The sequence below is a fragment of the Phyllobates terribilis genome, unplaced genomic scaffold, assembly GCF_046119375.1.
Source record: "Phyllobates terribilis strain yellow unplaced genomic scaffold, ASM4611937v1 Scaffold_26__1_contigs__length_17865784, whole genome shotgun sequence".
Taxonomy (NCBI): Eukaryota; Metazoa; Chordata; class Amphibia; order Anura; family Dendrobatidae; genus Phyllobates; species Phyllobates terribilis.
Window position 1 is genome coordinate 10,938,083 of NW_027362786.1, and position 20,641 is coordinate 10,958,723.

At 46.0% G+C, this 20,641-nt stretch overlaps 1 long non-coding RNA gene across 1 annotated transcript; it reads left to right on the plus strand.

The window, feature by feature from the left end:
• Window positions 1-8,511: 8,511 nt before the first annotated feature.
• LOC141176479 (uncharacterized) lies at window positions 8,512-18,640 on the plus strand. Its single transcript, XR_012253165.1, has 3 exons — window positions 8,512-8,626; window positions 14,223-14,397; window positions 17,649-18,640. It is a non-coding gene; the product is annotated as an uncharacterized lncRNA (long non-coding RNA).
• Window positions 18,641-20,641: the final 2,001 nt, after the last annotated feature.

Genomic DNA, 20,641 nt, shown 5'->3' on the forward strand with positions numbered 1-20,641 from the left:
TGACCCCTCAGTAGATTTCTTTTTTACGGGGTACAACGGTGTATTGGCTGGTGACTTTACTTCTATCAGTACTCCAGTTTTTAGATAATCTTTTATCTGTTCTCCTATGGCGTGTTCTTGTTGGGCACTAATAGGATACTGTCTCAATTGGGGTAGTGTCACACCTGGAACAGGAGTGACTTTTACAGGAGCTATTGGCATTAGTCCTACATCGGTGTCATGTTGTGCCCATAATTTTTCTGGTACCTCAGAAAGATCTAAAATAATTTGGGTAGGGGCAGGATCTTTCTCATCCTCTAAGGCTTGGACTTTTACAATGTTTTCTAGAGACTCTTGGTCATCAGGCACCAAAATTTGGACTCTACCATCCTTTGTCTCTTATCACTCCTGCTTTTCTAGCCCGAATGTCCTCCCATAGTTTCCTGTTAAACCTGTCATGCCTTGCTACCTGAAAAGTTTTGCAAACTTTCCCTAAATTCTTAGTTGCTTCTACACCACACCTTTCTTTCACGATTGTATAGACATCTTGTTCATCATTTGTGGTCTTAGTCTGTTTGTTGCCCATTTTTCCTGACTATTCTTACCTTAGGAGGCTTTTTGGGTTAGATAAAATATATTCTATATTTTACCTTTCCTCGTTACCTATTCTGTCCTAAGGAGCCAGTATCTGAAACGGTTTGTGGTCTTAGTCTGTTTGTTGCCCATTTTTCCTGACTATTCCTACCTTAGGAGGCTTTTTGGGTTAGATAAAATATATTCTATATTCTACCTTTCCTCGTTACCTATTCTGTCCTAAGGAGCCAGTATCTGAAACGGTTTATCTGGACCGTTTTGTCTGAAGTGTAGAGTAATTCTAACACACATATATATGGCAACAAGGGCAAGACCAACAATACATAAAATGAACCATACAGTCTCCATTATATATCGTGTCCCTGGAGTATTATCATTACTTCCATGGGCTCATTCTGTCAATCTCTTATCCGTCAAAAAGGAGGACAAAGGTTCGGGAGTTAAGCGTGAGCGAAGGTTTCCCCGAAAGGACACAACCTTATGACTCAGTTAGGCAATCTCCGTAATACTTATGTCATCTACCTTAGTGCGGCTTATGAGGCTATTCCCGACATCCACATCTCTTTCATACCATCCGTTTCATAACCTTCTCTGACCTCTCCTTCGGCAGATCCTACAGTATATACATGAATGACCCGAGCTATAGGTATCCTTCTCTACTAGTTCCTCAATCCCAACACAAGATATGCATGAAATTTACGGACTATCGCAGAGCAGATGTAAGAGAACTAACAGTGTCTCTTACCTGGCCAGGTTTGTCATCTGCTGTTCCGATGTCCCAATCTCAGCGGTTACTCGTGCCGGTCGATGAACTTGAAGGAATACGCAGACCTCGGGTCCCTGTTTCGGGCGCCAGGAATTGTTAGGATCATTCAGCCATGGAGGGTCCTTGTTGGAGTCGGGGTATCCCCGTAACAAGAAATACACAGACACGTAGTGTATAATCAAGTACTGGGAAGCCCCTGAGCGCGCCTGCCTCTATTGGAGCTGTCCCTTTATTTATACTAATAATCATAGTTTGTTGTCATACATGCACAGTAAAATGCCTTTGTTTCACAGGCAGCGAAATGATGATTCATAACAGTGGAATGTTGATAAGAAAGTTTCATAAAAAGTGTTAATTCATAGCAGTAGAAGGTTGCTGAGACAGCTAAAAACAAGTTACAATCTAGTTTCTGGGCGTCAGTCCAAATGTCCAGATAAGGGAAGAATAACTTCATCTGTGTCTTACATCGTAGTCTTGGGTGAAATATAACTCCTATCATCCTCTCACATTCAAACACAATAAATGTTTTTTTTCCTTCATTGACATTGAAGAATCAACAGCAAACTGCGGTGTTATGAGTGGAAAAAGTGGAATCAAGCAGAAAGAAGCAAAGTTCTTACACAAACGGGTTCTAGAAATGCCCTGCACTGAAGTCCAACTTCCTGATGTTACCTGGACAATAGGACACAATCATTTGTCATTTTCAGTTAGCTTGCTAATCCAAAGTTTTTGTCCTCATCCACTATTAGTCGTGTAAAAGACAAATACATTTTTGCTGTAAAACAAATAATTGTGATATAGAGACAATGAATTCACAAAGCATTCACAGCTTGCTACAACACGGATATGCATTTTACTTACTTCTCACCCTTGAATAAGTCATTTCCTTGTGCTCTTTATGGGCCTTTTCCATCTTTCAAGAATCACTAGATTCCTGGGAACCCTTGGAGCCCCCTCGTTCTTTGCGGTGCTCTAGCTTACGACGATCTGTATCACCCCGCAGATCAGTTGAGCTACTCTTTACTTTCTTTTCAATCTAAAGACAAGGCAAAGTCATATAAAATTCCTTAAGGCTATGTGCCCACGATGCAGAAATGAAGCAGAAAATTTCTTCAGCATTTCTGCATCTCCCTGGCAGAAAAAACGCAGATTGTGCATGCGTTTTTCCTGCAGAATACATGCGGATTCACTTGCATTTCCGCATGCGGACTGACAAGCGCTTTCCAGGCGATAGCATCACTTGGAAAGTGCTTGACAACTAGGTCACACTGTATAAATCCATGCAAACAGCATGGATTTATACAGTGTGAACCGTAAAAATTAAAACAAATAAAGCTATACTCACCCCCGAGGCCCCGGCGTGTGCTGCAGCGCTCCTTCCTGTCTGGTTCCCGGCTGCCGGCATCTCACGAGACAGAGCGGTGAAGGGCCTGCGGTCACATGACTGTGACGTCACCGAAGGTCCTTCAGCACTGCCGGCATTCAGAGAGAAGCCTTCGGAAAGGTGAGTATAAACTTTATTTGTTATTTTATTCTTTTTTTCACAGGTACAATGGTACCCAGGTCTGGATGAGGGTCTTCTCTCCTCCAGACCTGGCTACCATCTGCACATTGAATCGCATATAATCCACGTGTACAAATGTACAGATACGGATTATGTGCGTCTCAATGCAAGTCAATGGCGGCGCTTCCGCTGCGCTTCCGCAAAATTAATGAACATGCTGCGGATTTATGAGCGCTGCAGAAACACTGCGGAAAAATCTGCAGCATGTGCATTGACATTGCGGAATGTCATTGGGGCCCATGGGGTGCGGATTACCATGCGTTTTTGATGTTTTTGAAACGCATGAAAAACGCATCGTGGGCACGCAGCCTAATAAAGGAAACATAGAGGGAGTTCAATTATGACAACTGAGGCAAACTAAAAAGATGACTTCTCTGATGTTAGATAAGAACAAAGCAATAAATTGTGTGAGGCCATGTAACACGGGCACTTTAGATGCAGCGACACAGAAACACAGAGCAGCCAATACAGGGTTAATAAACAGGGGAAGTTTATAATAACAGGGTAAATCTCCACGCAGGGAGTATCAGGGGAAAAACAAGGGAAAAGCAGGTAAAAGTCTATCACTGACAGTTCACAGTTTAACTGGATGTAGCAGAGTCAAACCGGTTATAATCAACAGCTTTTTGTCACTTAGCTGACTCTCGCTCCTCACAAGGCAGATGCACGCTGATGCCGGTGTTGATTTTTCAGGCGTCCCCACCCAAACGATGCTCCGTCTTCTGGCGGCAGCGAGCGGTCTCTGGTTTTACCCGCTGAGCCCCTAGTCCATAACACGGCACCTCACGTGCCCAGCTCCACCGACCCTGCGTCTCTTCTCTAGTCGGCCTGACTCCTCCGGTCCACTGCACTCGGCTCTTGCTCCCAGTCCTGGAGCCAGGAGCCTGGACCCTCTCACGCTGCTCTGCTGAGCCGGATCCAGCTCCGCTTTCCCGCACGAAACGTACTCGTCTCTTCCTCCCTCTAGTCACACCAGGAGTCCCTCTGTCACCTGCTTCCCTGTCACATGACTCCTCTGCTTGCAGTCTGTCTTCCCCTGCAACAAGAGGTACGGCCCCGGCAGTTCCGGATCCCTTGCTCTGAAAGTACTTACACCCCGGACTTCCCCCTTACACTCCCGCTCTCCTTTAACTCACCTTTCCACGGGCGAGAGTTCCTTCATCAAACGTTCACATTCTTGGACTTCCTTGATGATACGGTACCATATGAATTGATCTTGTTCGTAACGGTGAGGAGGCACTCCTGCTGTTGTCCGTTCTGACCGGCGTAACTCAGTTTGACCGATGGGGGGTGCAGGGTCACTCGGATTTCCAATCTCCGCCTGCCCGGTGGCTTCAACCGATGTTGTTCCCTCGCCGCCTGCACTGGGGACTGCAGGTAATCGAGTGCTGGGGATGGAAGGTAGAATCAACAACTCTTCTTCGTCCACATCGTGGCTTGGGGCAACTGTGACAGGTCCCTCTCTAGAAGCAGGTGATTCTTCTCCACCCTCGTCATCTTTAGACAGACATGGTCGCAGCATACTACAATGAACCACTCTGGTAGGGGCTCCTTCAGCCCCCTCGGGTTGAACTTCATACACAGGTCCTTCAGCGCCAATCCTGCGCTTCACTCGGTGCGGGGTCCGTTCCCACAGCCTACTCAATTTGCCCCGGGGCCGCCTGTCCCGAACCAACACCCGCTCCCCAGGCCTCAGAGCTGTCCCTCGAAGAGGCAATGTCTCATGATGTTTGAGCTCCTGAAACTTTTGTTGCACCAACCGTCGGAGGGTCTGCAGTCGATGCCGATGTTCTCGGACCCAGGAAGACACCCTCGTCCGTGGGTAGTCCTCCTCGGGGTTCAGCTCTAACTCGGTGATCTCTCGCTCCTTTCGTCCGAACAGCAAGGTATAAGGAGTGAACCCCGTCGTACTATTCTCTCGGTTGTAGTAGACCCACACCAGCTCGGCCACAAATTTAGGCCATCGTACCTTCCGATCTTCCTCCAACGTGCGGAGCATTTGGATCAGTGTCCGATTAAAGCGTTCACAGGCACCATTTCCTTGAGGGTGGTAAGGAGTAGTTCGTGACTTCTCAATCTTGTACAACCGGTGCAGCTCTTCCATCACCCGGCCTTGGAAGCAGGCGCCTTGATGGGAATGAATCCTCTTTGGGCAGCCGTACACCCGAATGAAGTCTCGGCAGATGGCCTGCGCAGCTGACTCGGCGGTCTGGTACTCTGGTCGGGTATCACTACCGCAAACTTGGTGAAGTGGTCTGTCATTACCAGGCAATGTTCATACCCGAGATGCGCCGGTCCAACAGTCAAATAGTCGATCATCAGCACCTCCAAGGGGGCAGAAGTCACAATAGTTTGTATGGGGACTCGCTGCTCCGGGGGCTTTACCAGCTCACAGCTCCAACATCTTCGACAAGTGTCTTCTATTGTTGCTCGCAGTCGGGGATGATACGCCAGCCTCTGCAACCACTGAAACGTCTTCTCTGGTCCGAAGTGAGCCCCTCATTCATGAGCCTCCTTAGCCACTACTCCGACCAACTTCTCTGGGATCACCACTTGCCAGGTGGTCCCGAACTCTCGCATTAGCTGCACCCGTCGGTACAGCAGCCCGTCTCGCAAACACAGTCTCTCCCATTGTCCCAGCATTTTCAGTGCTCCCGAGGACAGGGTACTCCTCTCTTCTCGACTGGGGACTTGCCGCAAAGTCACCCATTGACGTAATTGAGCAACTTCTCTGTCAGTCTGTTGAAGTCAGATCCAGTCATCTCTTGGACGTCCTAGCACTTGTTCTTCCGACATCTCTCCGATCTGTCCCTGCGCCGCAGCCAGCGGTCCCACGAAACTTCGGAAGCTAGGGGTCTCATCCGCCACCAAATCTTCATCACGGTCATGATCAGGCTGTTCATATGTCACTCTGGAGAGGGCGTTGGCGTGAGTATTCTCTGCCTTAGGCTGGTAGGCGATCTTATACCGGTACCTGGCCATGCGGGCCACCCACCGCTGTTCCAGGGGCCCCAATTTCGCATTCTCCAGGTGGGCCAGTGGGTTGTTATCTGTTCTCACCAGTACTTCGGACCCGGGCAAATACTCCGCAAACTTCTCGGTCATTGCCCAAACCAGAGCCAGCAACTCTAATTTGAAAGATCTATAATTATCTGGGTTCCTCTCGGAGTCGTGAAGGGAGCGGCTGGCGTACGCAATCACGTGCTCTTTCCCCTCCTGTACTTGGGATAACACGGCTCCCAGACCATGCAGGCTCCCATTAGTGTGAAGTATGAAGGGTTGGGAGAAATCCGCATAGGCAAGTATTGGGGCCTCGGTCAGGGCCACTTTTAGGACATGGAAGGCCTCTTCCTGGCTGCTTCCCCACCGAATCGCCAGATTCTTGGAGCCCGCCGTCACTCCCTTAAGTAGCTCCAGCAATGGGTTGGCTATGCGGGTGAAGTTCTTCACGAATATTCGGTAGTACCCGGCAAGACCCTGCGTCTCTTCTCTAGTCAGCCTGATTCCTCCGGTCCACTGCACTCGGCTCTTGCTCCCAGTCCTGGAGCCAGGAGCCTGGACCCTCTCACGCTGCTCTGCTGAGCCGGATCCAGCTCCTCTTTCCCGCGCAAAACGTACTCGTCTCTTCCTCCCTCTAGTCACACCAGAAATCCCTCTGTCATCTGACCTCCCAGCTCTCTCTCTCGACACACCCCCTGCTTCCCTGTCACATGACTCCTCTGCTTGCAGTCTGTCTTCCCCCTGCAACAAGAGGTACGGCCCCGGCAGTTCCGGATCCCTTGCTCTAAAAGGACTTACACCCCGGTCTTCCCCCTTACAGCCACATGGTTAACCACTATAGGCACATCAATTGTCATAAGCTATCCTGATCAGCGCTGCAGCCGGAGATTGGTGCTCATGTACTTTTGGGGGTGACCTGAGCAGCTCTGGAAAAGGAGTGGCAGTGCATTGGTAAGGTGCATCTACTTCTTTATTTCAGAGCATGGTGGAGAAGTTGTTTTTTTTCCTCCAGGGGTGAACAGCTGCTTTAAGACTTCAGTTTTTCTAGTGCCGAGTAAGGGCTCATTCAGAAGTCAGTTTTTCACGGTTATCTAATAGTCCATGGTACTGTTCACATGTCTGTGTATTCTGCCAATGTTTTTTGCATTCTGTTTTTATGGCTTTTGTGGTGCAGTAACAATTGCAAACATTTCAGGTCAGCAGGATTATGTCAATATGCTTCATAGACTTACCCGGGAAAATAGATTTCTGGGCTCTATGTGTAACTTTTTAGACTAAGACTTGAACCTGCAATCATCTGATCACTTGTACCGTATACAGCAGAACTAGAGAGTTACACTATATTGTGAAATTGACAAGCACTCCAGCGACCCAACCTATTAAATGCCACCATCACTGATTGACAGTGACATATAAAGTTAAAAAGCAGCAATCAGAGCTAGCTCAAATCGCTGTTGTCGGGGGAAGAACCTGCTCCATACATGCACACCCTGATGGTGATGTACCATTATGTTATCATGTGCAAAGTGATTAAATTAAGGGGGCTCTTGCTGAAATGAATAGGAGACAAGATGCAGTTTTCGACAATGGCCAGTAAACTGGCTAAACTGTTCACTGTCTGTAACCAGCCGTAAAAGTGTTAATTGTCTGGGTGCCAGACCACCACAAAGGTGATATTATCATATTATACTACATATTATTAGCCTTGGCAAACCCTTTAAACAAGTATGGAATTCTACATAAAACAAGTAATTTTTACTCTGAATTTAGTAAAACCTCTCTCCACGTAGGCACATTAGATATGAGCATTTAGATTATGTTTTTCTGCCACAAAAATATAACTCGTTCAATTATATTTCACATCCTGAAACCGGTCACCAGATTTACCCAATATAAACTAAAGTCACCACCTTGAACGCCTATGCCCTTGCCAGTTTTCACCTTCATGACAGGCCATTTTTTTCAATTCTGACCAGGATAACTTTAATAACGCTATTGCTTCAACGGATCCCACTGAATCTGAGATGTTTTTTTGTGACACATTGTAGTCCATGTTAGAGGTAAATTTAGGATAATATTTTTTGCGTTCATTTGTGAAAAGATCAGAAATTTGGAGAAAATGCCGCAATTTTCTAACTTTCATGCCCTTAAACCAGAGAAAATGCATCATACAATTTTTTGGTGAACTTTCTCCTGACCACGTCAGTACCCCATCTGTGGTGGAAAACTACTGCAGGGCTCGGAAGGGAAGGTGCACCATATGACTTTTTGAATGCAAAATTGACTAAAGTCAATAGCGGACACCCTGTCACTTTTGGAAAGCTACTGATGTGCTTAAACAGTGGAAACCCCCACAAGTGACCCCATTTTTGGACACTATACCCCTCAAGGAATTATCTAGCTGTATAGTTCTAGTAATGATAATAATGTTTTTTGTTTTACTGGTGTATGAATTTATAATGTGGTGGTATGAGTAAGTTGTGTGGAGTATATCAGATTCTAAAAGTGTGTTGTGTTAACAGAGTAAAAGCCAATTTTTATCAATTTATGGACTTGTGATACGCTTTGAAGTAATCAATGCAAAGGTCAGATTTCTCAGGGCAGGTTTCACAATGGTAAATTGTCTCCTTTCGTATTCGCCTCTTGGAGCATACTCTGAACTGGGAATAAGGCACGCCTGCCAAAACACATGTTGGGGAAGTGGCACTTCTCTTTGACCTAAGGTATATGACTTTTTTTTTAATTGTTTAGGCATGCAATAGGCTAATTAATTTACAACGTGGTGCTTTGGCATTGATCTATAGTATGTCCTAGTTGAACTACCATCTATGTCTCTTGTTTACTGCACTAGATCACTTTATGTATAGTGTACTATGTATCTACATCTCTATATAGATCTATTAGCCAATGCCTACTCTTACATAATAATGCCTTAAGCCGGCTTCACTATTTACCTTTTTTCAAGCTATATGATTATTTGTAGACCTGGTTGAGCTTTGGTGCCACCTATTGGCTTGTTACCGTGCATCACCCCGCACCACCACCTTTTTACTTAGTTTTCTCTATGTTGTATTCTTGTATTCAAGAAAATGTGAATAATTTTTAATTAGAGTTTTATGTGCGCAATTTTCTTCTATATGTTCAATAGAGGAGTTGTAGACCCCAGACCACCGATGCCCATTGGACTGGACAGTACTGATTAGCATACAACGCAGGAGACTTATAAAAAATATCTTTGGGAATGTACAGGGGGAGCTAGGGGCTTATATACAGGTTGATGGGCTGTGGTTATAAACCAGTTAAATGGTGGTGGCTAAATCTAAATCTAGTGATCAGAATCAAAATGTCTGAAAATATAAGCAACATAAAAATACATAAGGAAATTTTCTTTTTTTATGGGAGAAAACCTGATATACACGTAAAACAATACACAGTGCAGATGTATACTAAATTATATAATTCATTATACATTAAGACACAGGAAAACATAGTACTTTAAGGATTTTTGGGGCTGTAAGTTAATAAAGCTTATAGGAACACAAACCATATAAAATGCATCAATTCCTTCCGTTTTGTCATGTGGTCATAACTATGGATACCTAAGGTCCTCAATGCCCTGCACATGGGGTAAGTGACATAGTGAATCAGAAGAACTATACTACATTTCTAATTGGAGGCATTTGCTAATATTATTATTACAACTACTACATATTGTGATATGATCTTGGAGATGGGAATACCTCTTTAAACTATATGTGATAATCCAAGAATGGTTTCCAGCATTACATACTGGTATAATGTGGAACTTCATAAGACCAGAAAGAGATAAATGGCCATTTGCACACTAACCCAAAAAGATAGCCATCCCCAATAGAAAGCGTCCCAATTAAATTTATTTTAATTATAAACAAAATAATATTGCATTGTTTAATATGAACAGATTGGCATGCATGATGACAGTATTATAGCACCCCTGGCATATACCTGTGTATTTCTGGGCTCTTTGGACGGCTGGCATGCTCATCAGCGGCTGTCTGATGCCCTGCAAATCTCTCACGGAGGGTCTTTCTGTCACCCTTGAAATAATGCTCTGTTGGTTGTAGAGGAGAAAAACTGCCTCATTAGTTTAACTCCCTTTAAACACAAAGCCACAGATTTTAAAGTGGGACTTGTAGAATGTCAATATATATTAATAGGTTGAATCCTATTAAAAGACAGAAAAGAGGAAAAAAGATATTACATAAAAGATAATACTTCTCATCCATGGAATATTTATCAGTCATACATTATCCAGTTGTTATTAACTTTCACATTCACAATTTCCAATGACAGCCAACTCCAAATAGACAATGTTATGGTTGATTATTAAGTGTAAGCACCCATAATTATAACATTTCTATTTAATAATGATATATAAGACAGCATATAAATGAATCCTTAAAGGGAACCTGTTGCATCCAGAAATGCCATTTATCTGCAGATGTAAGTGCAAACAGCAGGTAAATAGCATTTAAATCCTATTTAGTCGCCTTACTGGAGCAGCAACTTCAGGGAGAAAATTAGGTTTTATTCTCCCTGCAGCCACTCACTTCCAGTCATCAAGGCGGTGCAGGGGCTGTTAGTTACCGTTCACTACACAATGAGCACGTTGTAATCACTCCCCTGCACATTAATTGACTGTCTGCTCTGCAGCTAATGTGTATGGCATGTGTTCACAGCTGGTTGTCCATGTCCTGGGAGTGAGAACAGTGCGCTAATAGTATAGTGAGCAGAGACTAACAGCTCTCTGCACCTCCCCATTGACTAAAAGCGGACGGCTGTAGTGAGAATATATGCAGTTGTGCTCAAAAGTTTACATACCCCGGCAGAATTTTTCTTTTCTTGGCCTTGTTTCAGACAATATGAATGATAACAAAAAACTTTTTCTCCACTCATGGTTATTGGTTGGGTGAAGCCATTTATTGACAAACTACTGTGTTTTCGCTTTTTAAATCTTAATGACAACCAAAAACATCCAAATGACCCTGATCAAAAGTTCACATACCCCAGTTCTTAATACCGTGTATTGCCCCCTCTAACATCAATTACAGCTTGAAGTCTTTTGTGGTAGGTGTGGATGAGGTTCTTTATTTTCTCAGATGGTAAAGCTGCCCATTCTTCTTGGCAAAAAGCCTCCAGTTCTTGTAAATTCCTGGGTTGTCTAGAATGAACAGCGGTTGAGATCTCCCCAGACTGGCTCAATCATATTGAGGTCAGGAGACTGAGATGGACACTCCAGAACCTTCACTTTGTTCTGCAGTAGCCAATGACAAGTCGACTTGGCCTTCTGTTTTGGATTGTTGTCATGTTGGAACATCCAAGTACATCCCATGCGCATCTTACAGGCTGATGAGTGCAAATTTGCCTCCAGTATTTGCTGATAACATGCTGCATTCAACTTTCCTTCAACTTTTACCAAGCTTCCTGCGCCTTTGTAGCTCACACATCCCCAAAACATCAGCGATCCACCTCTGTGCTTTACTGTAGGAATGGTGTTCCTTTCATCATAGGCCATGTGGGACCTCTCTCCAAATGTAATGTTTATGGTTGTAGCCAGAACGTTCAATATTGGTCTTATCACTCCAAATTACCTTGTTCCAGAAGTTTTGAGGCTTGTCTCTGTGCTGTTTGGCATATTGTAGGCGAGATACTTTGTGGCATTTGCGCAGTAATGGCTTTCTTCTGGCGACTCGACCATGCAGTCCATTATTCTTCAAGTGCCTCCTTATTGTGCATCTTGAAACAGCCACACCGCTAGTTTTCCGAGAGTCCTGAATTTCAGCTGTTGTTATTTGTGGGTTTTTCTTTGCATCCCGAACAATTTTCCTGGCAGTTTTGGCCGAAATTTTTGTTGGTCTACCTGACCATGGTTTGGTCTTTACAGACCCCGTGATTTTCCATTTGTTAATCACAGTTTGAATGCTACTGACTGGCATTATCAATTCCTTGGATTTTTTTTTGCATTTCTTTCCTGTGTTATACAGTTCAACTACCTTTTCCCATAGATCCGTTGAGAATTCTTTTGCTTTCCCCATGACTCATAATCCAGAAACGTCAGTGGCTGGATAAAAGATGCAAGAGTCTGTCTGGATCCCAGAAACTCACTCAGCTTTTATGCACACACACTTACTACAAGCAAACAGGTCACAGGTGAGGATGTCACCTTTAGTAGCCATACAAACCTATTCGTGTCAAATTCTTTGCATGTTATCAGGCCAAAATCAGCAGGGTATGTGAACTTTTGATCGAGGTCATTTGGATGTTTTTGGTTGTCATTAAGATTTAAATAGAGAGAACACAGTAGTTTGACAAAAAATGGCTTGACCCAACCAATAACCATGAGTGGAGAAAAAGTTTTTTTTGTTATCATTCATATTCTCTGAAACAAGGCCAAGAAAGCAAAAATTCTGCCGGGGTATGTAAACTTTTAAGCACAACTGTATATATACAGTGGCTTGCGAAAGTATTCCTTGCCATTTTTTGTGTTTTGGTACCTCACAATCTGGAATTTCACTGTTTTTTTAGGGTTTGCATCAGTTCTTATAAAGATCATGCCTACAACTGTGAACATTTGGGTTTCTTTATTTTGTGAAGCAAACAACAAAATGGATAAAATAACTGAAAACTTCAGTGTGCAAAACTATTCACCACCCATTAAGTCAGGACATTGTAGAGCCTCCTTTTGCAGCAATTTCAGCTGCAGGTCATTTTGAATAAGTCTCTATGAGCTTTCCACATCTCGCCACTGGGATTTTTGCTCATTCCTCAAGGCAAAACTGCTCCAGCTCCTTCAAGTTAGATGGTTTCCTCTGGTGAAAACCAATCTTCCAGTCTGATCACAGTTTCTCAGTTGCATTAAGGTCTTAGCTTTGATTATGCCACTCCAAAACATTTACACGTCCCACCTTGAGTGTTGCTTTAGCAGTATGCTTTGGGTCATTGCCTTGTTGGAAGGTGAACCTCCATCCCACTCGCAAATCACTGACAGACTGAAACAGGTTTTGCTCAAGAATATCCCTGTATTTCATTCCATCCATCTTCCCCTCGACTCGGACCTTGTTCATTGTCCCTGCTGCTGAAAAACATCCCCACAGTATGATGCTGCCATCGTCATGTTTCATTGTGGGGATGGTGTTCTTGGGGTGATGAACCTTGGTGGCCAAAAAGTTCAATTTTGGTCTAATCTAACCACAGCACCTTCTTCCATACATTTGGGGAGTCTCCCACATGTCTTTTGGCAAACTCAAAACGAGCCTTAGGCTGAGTTCACACGATGCGTTTTTAATGCGTTTCCGCGGCGTTTTTGCAGCTGCGGAAACGCATTAAAAATGCATGGTAGAAGGGCAGCAATGTTCCCCAATTGAAATCTGCATGTGCTGTGCCCATGATGCGGATTTTTCCGCAGCATAAACGCTGATCTCCGGACGGCAAGTGTGAACGGAGGAACGGGGAGCGGCGCCGCGAGTCGGGATGCTTCTGCTGCGAGCAGCCGCTCATCTCCCAGCTGCTCGCAGCGGAAGTAGCTGCACAAGCAGCGCCGCTCCCCGGTCCTCACTAATACGACGCTGATTGGTCGCGGTCGACGCACGCGACCAATCAGCGATATGGAAGGAAAATTTAAACGCCGCTCTGCTGATTGGTCGCGGTGGCCGGCCGCGACCAATCAGCGATATGGGCGGCAAATTTAAACGCCGCTCTGCTGATTGATCGCGGTCGCCGGCCACAACCAATCAGCATTATTGGCGCCAAATTTAAACCCCGCTCTGCTGATTGGTCGCCGTGGCCGGCCGCGACCAATCAGCGATATGGGCGGCAAATGTAAACGCTGCTCTGCTGATTGGTCGCGTTTACAGGCCACGACCAATTAGCATTATTGGCGCCAAATTTAAACACCGCTTTGCTGATTGGTCGAGGTCGCGACTAATCAGCGATTTTGGCACCAAATTTAAACACGCTCTCCAGTCCTCACTAACACGGTTCGCTGATTGGTCGCGGCCGCCGCCCGCGACCAATCACTGACATTGCCGCCAAATGTAAACACCGCTTTGCTGATCGGCCGCAACCATTCAGCAATTTTGGCGCCAAATTTAAACACCGCTCTGCTAATTGCGCCCAGTCGGCCGCAAACATATTCTAGAATACCCGATGCGTTAGAATCGGGCCACCATCTAGTCCATTTATATATACTAATGTATGATATGTATAAGCTGCAATGGGATCATGTGACCACAGGAGGTTACTGTTTCCTTACTACTACCTGCTAAGTTTGTTTTTCAACAGAAATTGGTATCTAGGGAAGATGACAAAGGTGGGCGAGTACAGCTGGAGGCTAGCGTGAGGAGTGACGGTTGTCGGAGAAGGAGACGAGCCACGATGGTCTGGATGGAGATACCGCCGTATGGGAAGGAAGCCCCATCAGCTGCCTGCTAGCACCTGACGAGTCAGACCCAGATCTGTAAGAAATTTAAGGCCCTCGGCATCATTGTAGAGGGTAACCGTGCATGCAACTACATTTTTTTTGGGGGCGCCTAAACCAAAGTCTGATCAGAGGCCTGTATATAACTAGTTAGTTAGTTAGACGGTGCTTTTGCGCAGGCCAGTACTTGTCTCATTCAACTGTGCCCTTTGGAATGCACGCTCAGCATGTAATAAACTCTCTTACATCCATGACTTTTTCCTCTCTAATTCCCTCGACCTTCTGGCTCTCACGGAAACCTGGATCCTGCAGTCGGACACCACCGCCACTGCAGCTCTCTCCTCTGGTGGCCTACACTTCTCTCATACCCCGCGACCTAACAACAGATCAGGGGGAGGTGTTGGTCTACTTCTTTCAACAAAATGTACTTTTCAGGTTATCCCCCCAGTACCCTCCCATATCTTCCCTTCTTTTGAGGCCCACACAGTCAGACTCTACCAGCCCTTCTCCCTGCGAGTGGCGGTTGTCTATCGCCCTCCAGGTCCCTCCCGTCAGTTCTTGGATCACTTTGCTGCCTGGCTTCCAAATTTTCTATCCTCCAACATCCCCACAATAATCATGGGAGATTTTAACATCCCAATTGGCAATTCTCTTTCCCCATCTGCCGCTCATCTTTTATCATTAACCTCCTCCTTCGGCCTTTCACAGCTTGCTAATTCTCCTACACATGAAGGCAGGAACACATTGGACCTGATCTTCTCCCGGCTTTGCTCAGTACATGACTTTACTAACTCTCCCCTTCCACTCTCTGACCATAATCTTCTTTCATTCTCTGTCAAGAACTGTGACTCTACTCAAGACACCCCCACTCTCCACACTTATAGAAATATACGCACCATTAACACCCAGAAATTTATAAAAAAGTTGCAATCATCATTGGCCCCAATCTCCTCCCTCTCATGTCCCGACTCTGCATTGAAGCATTATAACGAAATAATGCTATGCGCCCTGGATGAAGCTGCACCTCCTACACAAAGAAAAATTCGGCATAGACGGCGACAACTCTGGCACAAGCCTCAAACATGTCTTCTCCAGCGGTGCTCCAGGTGAGCTGAACGGCTGTGGAGAAAATCTAATCTGCCCGAAGATTTCCTCCATTATAAATTTATGCTGAAAACATACGACTCTGCCCTTCACCTCTCCAAGCAAACCTACTTTAACAACCTCATCATCTCACTTTCCAATAATCCTAAACGACTCTTTGACACGTTTCATTCTCTCCTCAATCAAACACCACAGGGCCCGACCACCAACCTCAGCGTTGACTATCTGGACAATTATTTCAAAGAAAAAATTGACCATATCCGACAGGAAATTTTCTCCCAATCCCCAAACATTATGCATGCTGTCCCCCGCCCCATTGTATCTTGCTCACTCTCTGACTTCGAACCATTCACGGAAGATGAAGTGATCAGGCTCCTTGCATCTACTCACCCTACCACCTGTACCAGTGACCCTATTCCCTCACATCTCCTTCAGTCCCTTTCTCCAGCTGTCACCACTCAACTAACTAAAATTTTCAACCTCTCCCTCTCATCTGGTATCTTTCCCTCTTCTTTTAAACATGCCAGCATACACCCATTACTTAAAAAAACATCCCTTGACCAGAACTGCACGGCCAACTACAAACCTGTTTCCAATCTTCCCTTTATCTCTAAACTCTTAAAACGCCTGGTCCATTCCCGTCTAATCCCCTATCTCTCCGACAACTCTCTTCTTGACTCTTTACAATCTGGTTTCCGCTCTTTACATTCTACTGAAACTGCCCTCACTAAAGTCTCTAATGCTCTACTAACAGCTAAATCTAATGGTCACTATTCCCTGCTGATTCTCCTGGATCTCTCTGCAGCATTCGACACTGTGGATCACCAGCTCCTCCTCACTATGCTCCGCACTATTGGTCTCAAGGACACTGTTCTCTCCTGGTTCTCCTCCTATCTCTCTGACTGCTCCTTCTCTGTGTCTTTCGCCGGCTCCTCCTCTTCTCTCCTTCCCCTTACTGTCGGGGTTCCTTAAGGATCAGTCCAAGGCCCCCTTCTTTTCTCCTTATACACCGCTCCCATTGGACAAACACTCAGCAGATTCGGTTTTCAGTACCATCTCTATACTGATGACACCCAATTATACACCTATGCTCCGGACATCACCCCTGCATTACTACAAAAGACCAGTGATTGTCTTTCTGCTGTGTCTTACATTATGTCCTCCCTCTGTCTAAAACTGAATCTGTAAAAAACTGAACTACTCGTCTTTCCTCCCTCCACTAACCTACCTGTGCTCGATATTGCCATTTCTGTTTGTGGCTCAACCATTACTCCCCAGCAACAAGCCCGCTGTCTTCGGGTCTTTTTTGACTCAGATCTTTCCTTCACTCCTCACATCAAATCACTCGCTCGTTCATGTCATCTACATCTCAAAAGCATCTCAAGAATCAGGACTTTTCTCACCTTTGACTCGGCAAAAACTCTTACTGTAGCTCTTATTCATTCTCGTCTCGACTATTGCAACTCTCTACTAATCGGTTTCCCTCTTACTAAACTTTCCCCTCTCCAATCCGTCCTTAACGCAGCAGCCAGGATCATATTCCTAGCTAACCGCTACACCGATACCTCTTCCCTGTGCCAGTCATTGCATTGGTTGCCCATCCAATATAGCGTTCAATTTAAACTTATCACACTTACCCAAAAAAGCGCTTCATGCTTCAGTACCCCCCTACATCTCCTCCCTTGTCTCAGTCTACCACCCTACACGTGCCCTCAGTTCGGCCACTGACTTAAAGCTAAAATCCTCCATAATCCGAACTTCCCACTCCCGTCTCGAAGATTTCTCGCGTGCTGCGCCAATTCTTTGGAATGCACTACCCAGGACAGTTCAATTAATTCCCAATACCCACAGTTTCAAGCGGACCCTAAAAACCCATTTCTTTAGGCTGGTGTATCGCCTCCACACACCATCTGTCCGTCCCAGTTTTCCCCCATATTAAAATCTTCTTCAGTTTCAGGTTCATACCAGCCATGCACTTAATAGCCTCGGTCAGGACTGTACACATACTGGCTGGCGACCAGTCCATGTAATATTATTTATCCTATTTAGTATATCAAGGCTGCATTATACAATATATAAACTTGATAAATTTGTAACGGTAATCTCCTGTTTGAAGTGTATGTTTTTAACCTTTTTTCTTTCAATTATGTATATTTATTGTATGTATTTTATATCTTGCACTTTAGTGGTACAGTACATCTGAGAGTCCTTGCTGGGCAGAGCCGTTGAATTTGACTGGAAGAACATTTCATCTTCTGGACTGATTGGAGGGAAAAAGAGGAACATCATCAGGGCCTACACAAAAGATGTTGGACCTAATAGATCCCTGATATTTGGCTTCACCTAGTGTACAATTGGGTGACCAGAGGCAACTGCCCGACAGGGAAGAAATCTGTGATATATGTGCACTATTTGAATTAATATGGGCTGTTGGATCTTGGGACAAAAAAGTACATTTTGGATTGATCCCCCTCTCACCCCTATTATACAACCCTTTTTGGCTTTGCTGAGATGACTTTTATTGGTGTTACATGACAGGGTCTAAGTGTATAAGGGGTGGTGATTGGGTGATCGATGCAATAGGGACCCTCAGTAAATTTCTTTCTTTTTCTTTCCTTTTATTTTGTTTTTCTAATTTGACTCATTCTTCATTTCATATTTACCTATTTCTGGTTTTCTTCTCTTTCTCTCCAGCAGTCATAATTAATTAATTTGTTCTTTCTCTTTTCTTTTGTGTCTTCTGTCTCGCTAGTATGACTCTCCCACCACTACTACATTGTCCCCGCTCTGTGAGCTCTCCGCTGCCAGATATTGCGTACATTATGCCTTGCTTGGTAGGTGCGCGTGCGCAGCCGACGGGACCTGCTGACTTTCGCTTTGGCGCACCTGGGAGGGCTAAGGGTTCCACGCTTGCGTTCCAAGCGCCGGAAGCTGAAGTCTCTGGTTTGTGATGCTGGCTGCCGGACGGCGATCACGCGCCCATAATACCGAGCAACGCAGCGACAATGTGATTTGATTGGACACAGGTACTATTTAAGGTGCAGGTTTACTTAGGATAGTTAACGCCCCTTGGAAGAAGTGTGGCGAAACGGCGTCGTCGGGGTGCAGGACCAGGAATCGTGGGTTACCCTTTCTCATGCTATCTGGCTGTAAGTAGTTTACCCCACTGTCTATGTTAAACCTGAGGTCTGTTTTGGATTGACACTTGTGTGTACCAGCGTCTAGTTATTACCTACTATGTGTTACGCAATAGCCTACTATTGGGCATTATTTGGGCATCGATTTAACCATATTTTGTTGCCGCTAGCACTGTCACTTTAAAAGTCCATAGTCTGGTTTCTATTTTCTAGGCTGGCATTAATCTACCTTTAGTTTTGTTGCTGCTAGCACTGTCACTTTTTAATCCAACCCTCTCTGACTACCTAGGCATTAACCTAACTACATAATTGACACTTGTGTGAACCAGCGTTTAGTCATTACCTACTGTGCGTTACGCAATAGCCCACTATTGGACATTATTTGGGCATCAATTTAACCATATTTTGTTGCCGCTAGCACTGTCACCTTAAAAGTCCATAATTTGGTTCATATTTTATAGGCTGGCATTAATCTACCTTTATTTTGTTGCTGCTAGCACTGTCACTTTCTAATCCTACTACCTCTGACTATTTAGGCATCAACCTGACTACAAATTGTTGCTGCTAGCACGGTCACCTTAGAGCACATAATTTGTGCTTTTGCCTATACCGCTGACACTGTCTCTTTATGGCAATGGACACCTTAGACCAGGGGTGGGCAATTAATTTTCCCGAGGGGCCACATGAGAGACCGTGACTGTTGGGGAGGGCCGAACCAATAGGCTGAAATGAATTCTGCTCAATATTAATATTAACATGAGCATGAGCCCCACACAGCCTCCCCATGTCCAGCATGAGCCCCACAAAGCCCCCCATGTCCAGCATGAGCCCCACACAGCCCCCCCATGTCCAGCATGAGCCCCACACAGCCCCCCATGTCCAGCATGAGCCCCTCACAGCCCCCAAGTCCAGCATGAGCCCCACACAGCCCCCCCATGTCCAGCATGAGCCCCACACAGCCCCCCCCATGTCCAGCATGAGCCCCACACAGCCCTCCGGTGTCCAGCATGAGCCATACACAGCCCCCCATGTCTAGCATCAGCCCCAAACAGCCTCCCATGTCCAGCATGAGCCCCACACAGCCCTCCCATGTCCAGTATGTGCCCCACAGAGTCCTCCCGTGTCCAGCATGAGCACCACACAGCTCTCCTGTGTCCACCATGAGCCCCACACAGCCCCCTATGTCCAGCATGAGCCCCACACAGCCCTCCCGTGTCCAGCATGAGCCATACACAGCCCCCCATGTCCAGCATGAGCCCCACACAGCCCTCCCATGTCCAGCATGTGCACCACCCACCCCCCCATGTCCAGTATGAGAGCTCGAGAGCCTCCTCATGTCCAGCATGACAGCCCTTCCAAGTGTCCAGCATGACAGCCCCCCAGTGTCCAGCATTAAAGCCCCCCAGTGTCTAGCATTAAAGCCCCCCATGTCCAGCATGAGAGCCCCCCCCTGTGTCCAGCCTGACAGCCCTCCCTAGTGTCCAGCATGAGAGCCCCCCCTGTGTCCAGCATGAGAGCCCCTCTGTGTCCAGCATGAGAGCCCTCCCTAGTGTCCAGCATGAGAGCCCCCTATGTCCAGCATGAGAGCCCCCCTGTGTCCAGCATGACAGCCCTCCCTAGTGTCCAGCATGAGAGCCCCCCCTGTGTCCAGCATGAGAGCCCCCCTGCGTCCAGCATGAGAGCCCCCCTGTGTCCAGCATGAGACCCCCCCTGTGTCCAGCATGACAGCCCTCCCTGTGTCCAGCATGAGAGTCCCCCCTGTGTCCAGCATGAGACCCCCCTGTGTCCAGCATGAGAGCCCCCCCTGTGTCCAGCATGAGAGCCCCCTGTGTCCAGCATGAGAGGCCCCCCTGTGTCCAGCATGAGACCCCCCTGTGTCCAGCATGACAGCCCTCCCTGTGTCCAGCATGAGAGCCCCCCACTATGTCCAGCATGAGAGCCCCACTATGTACAGCATGAGAGCCCCCCTGTGTCCAGCATGAGAGCCCCCCCTGTGTCCAGCATTAAAGCATCTCTTGTGTCCAGCATTAAAGCCCCCCTGT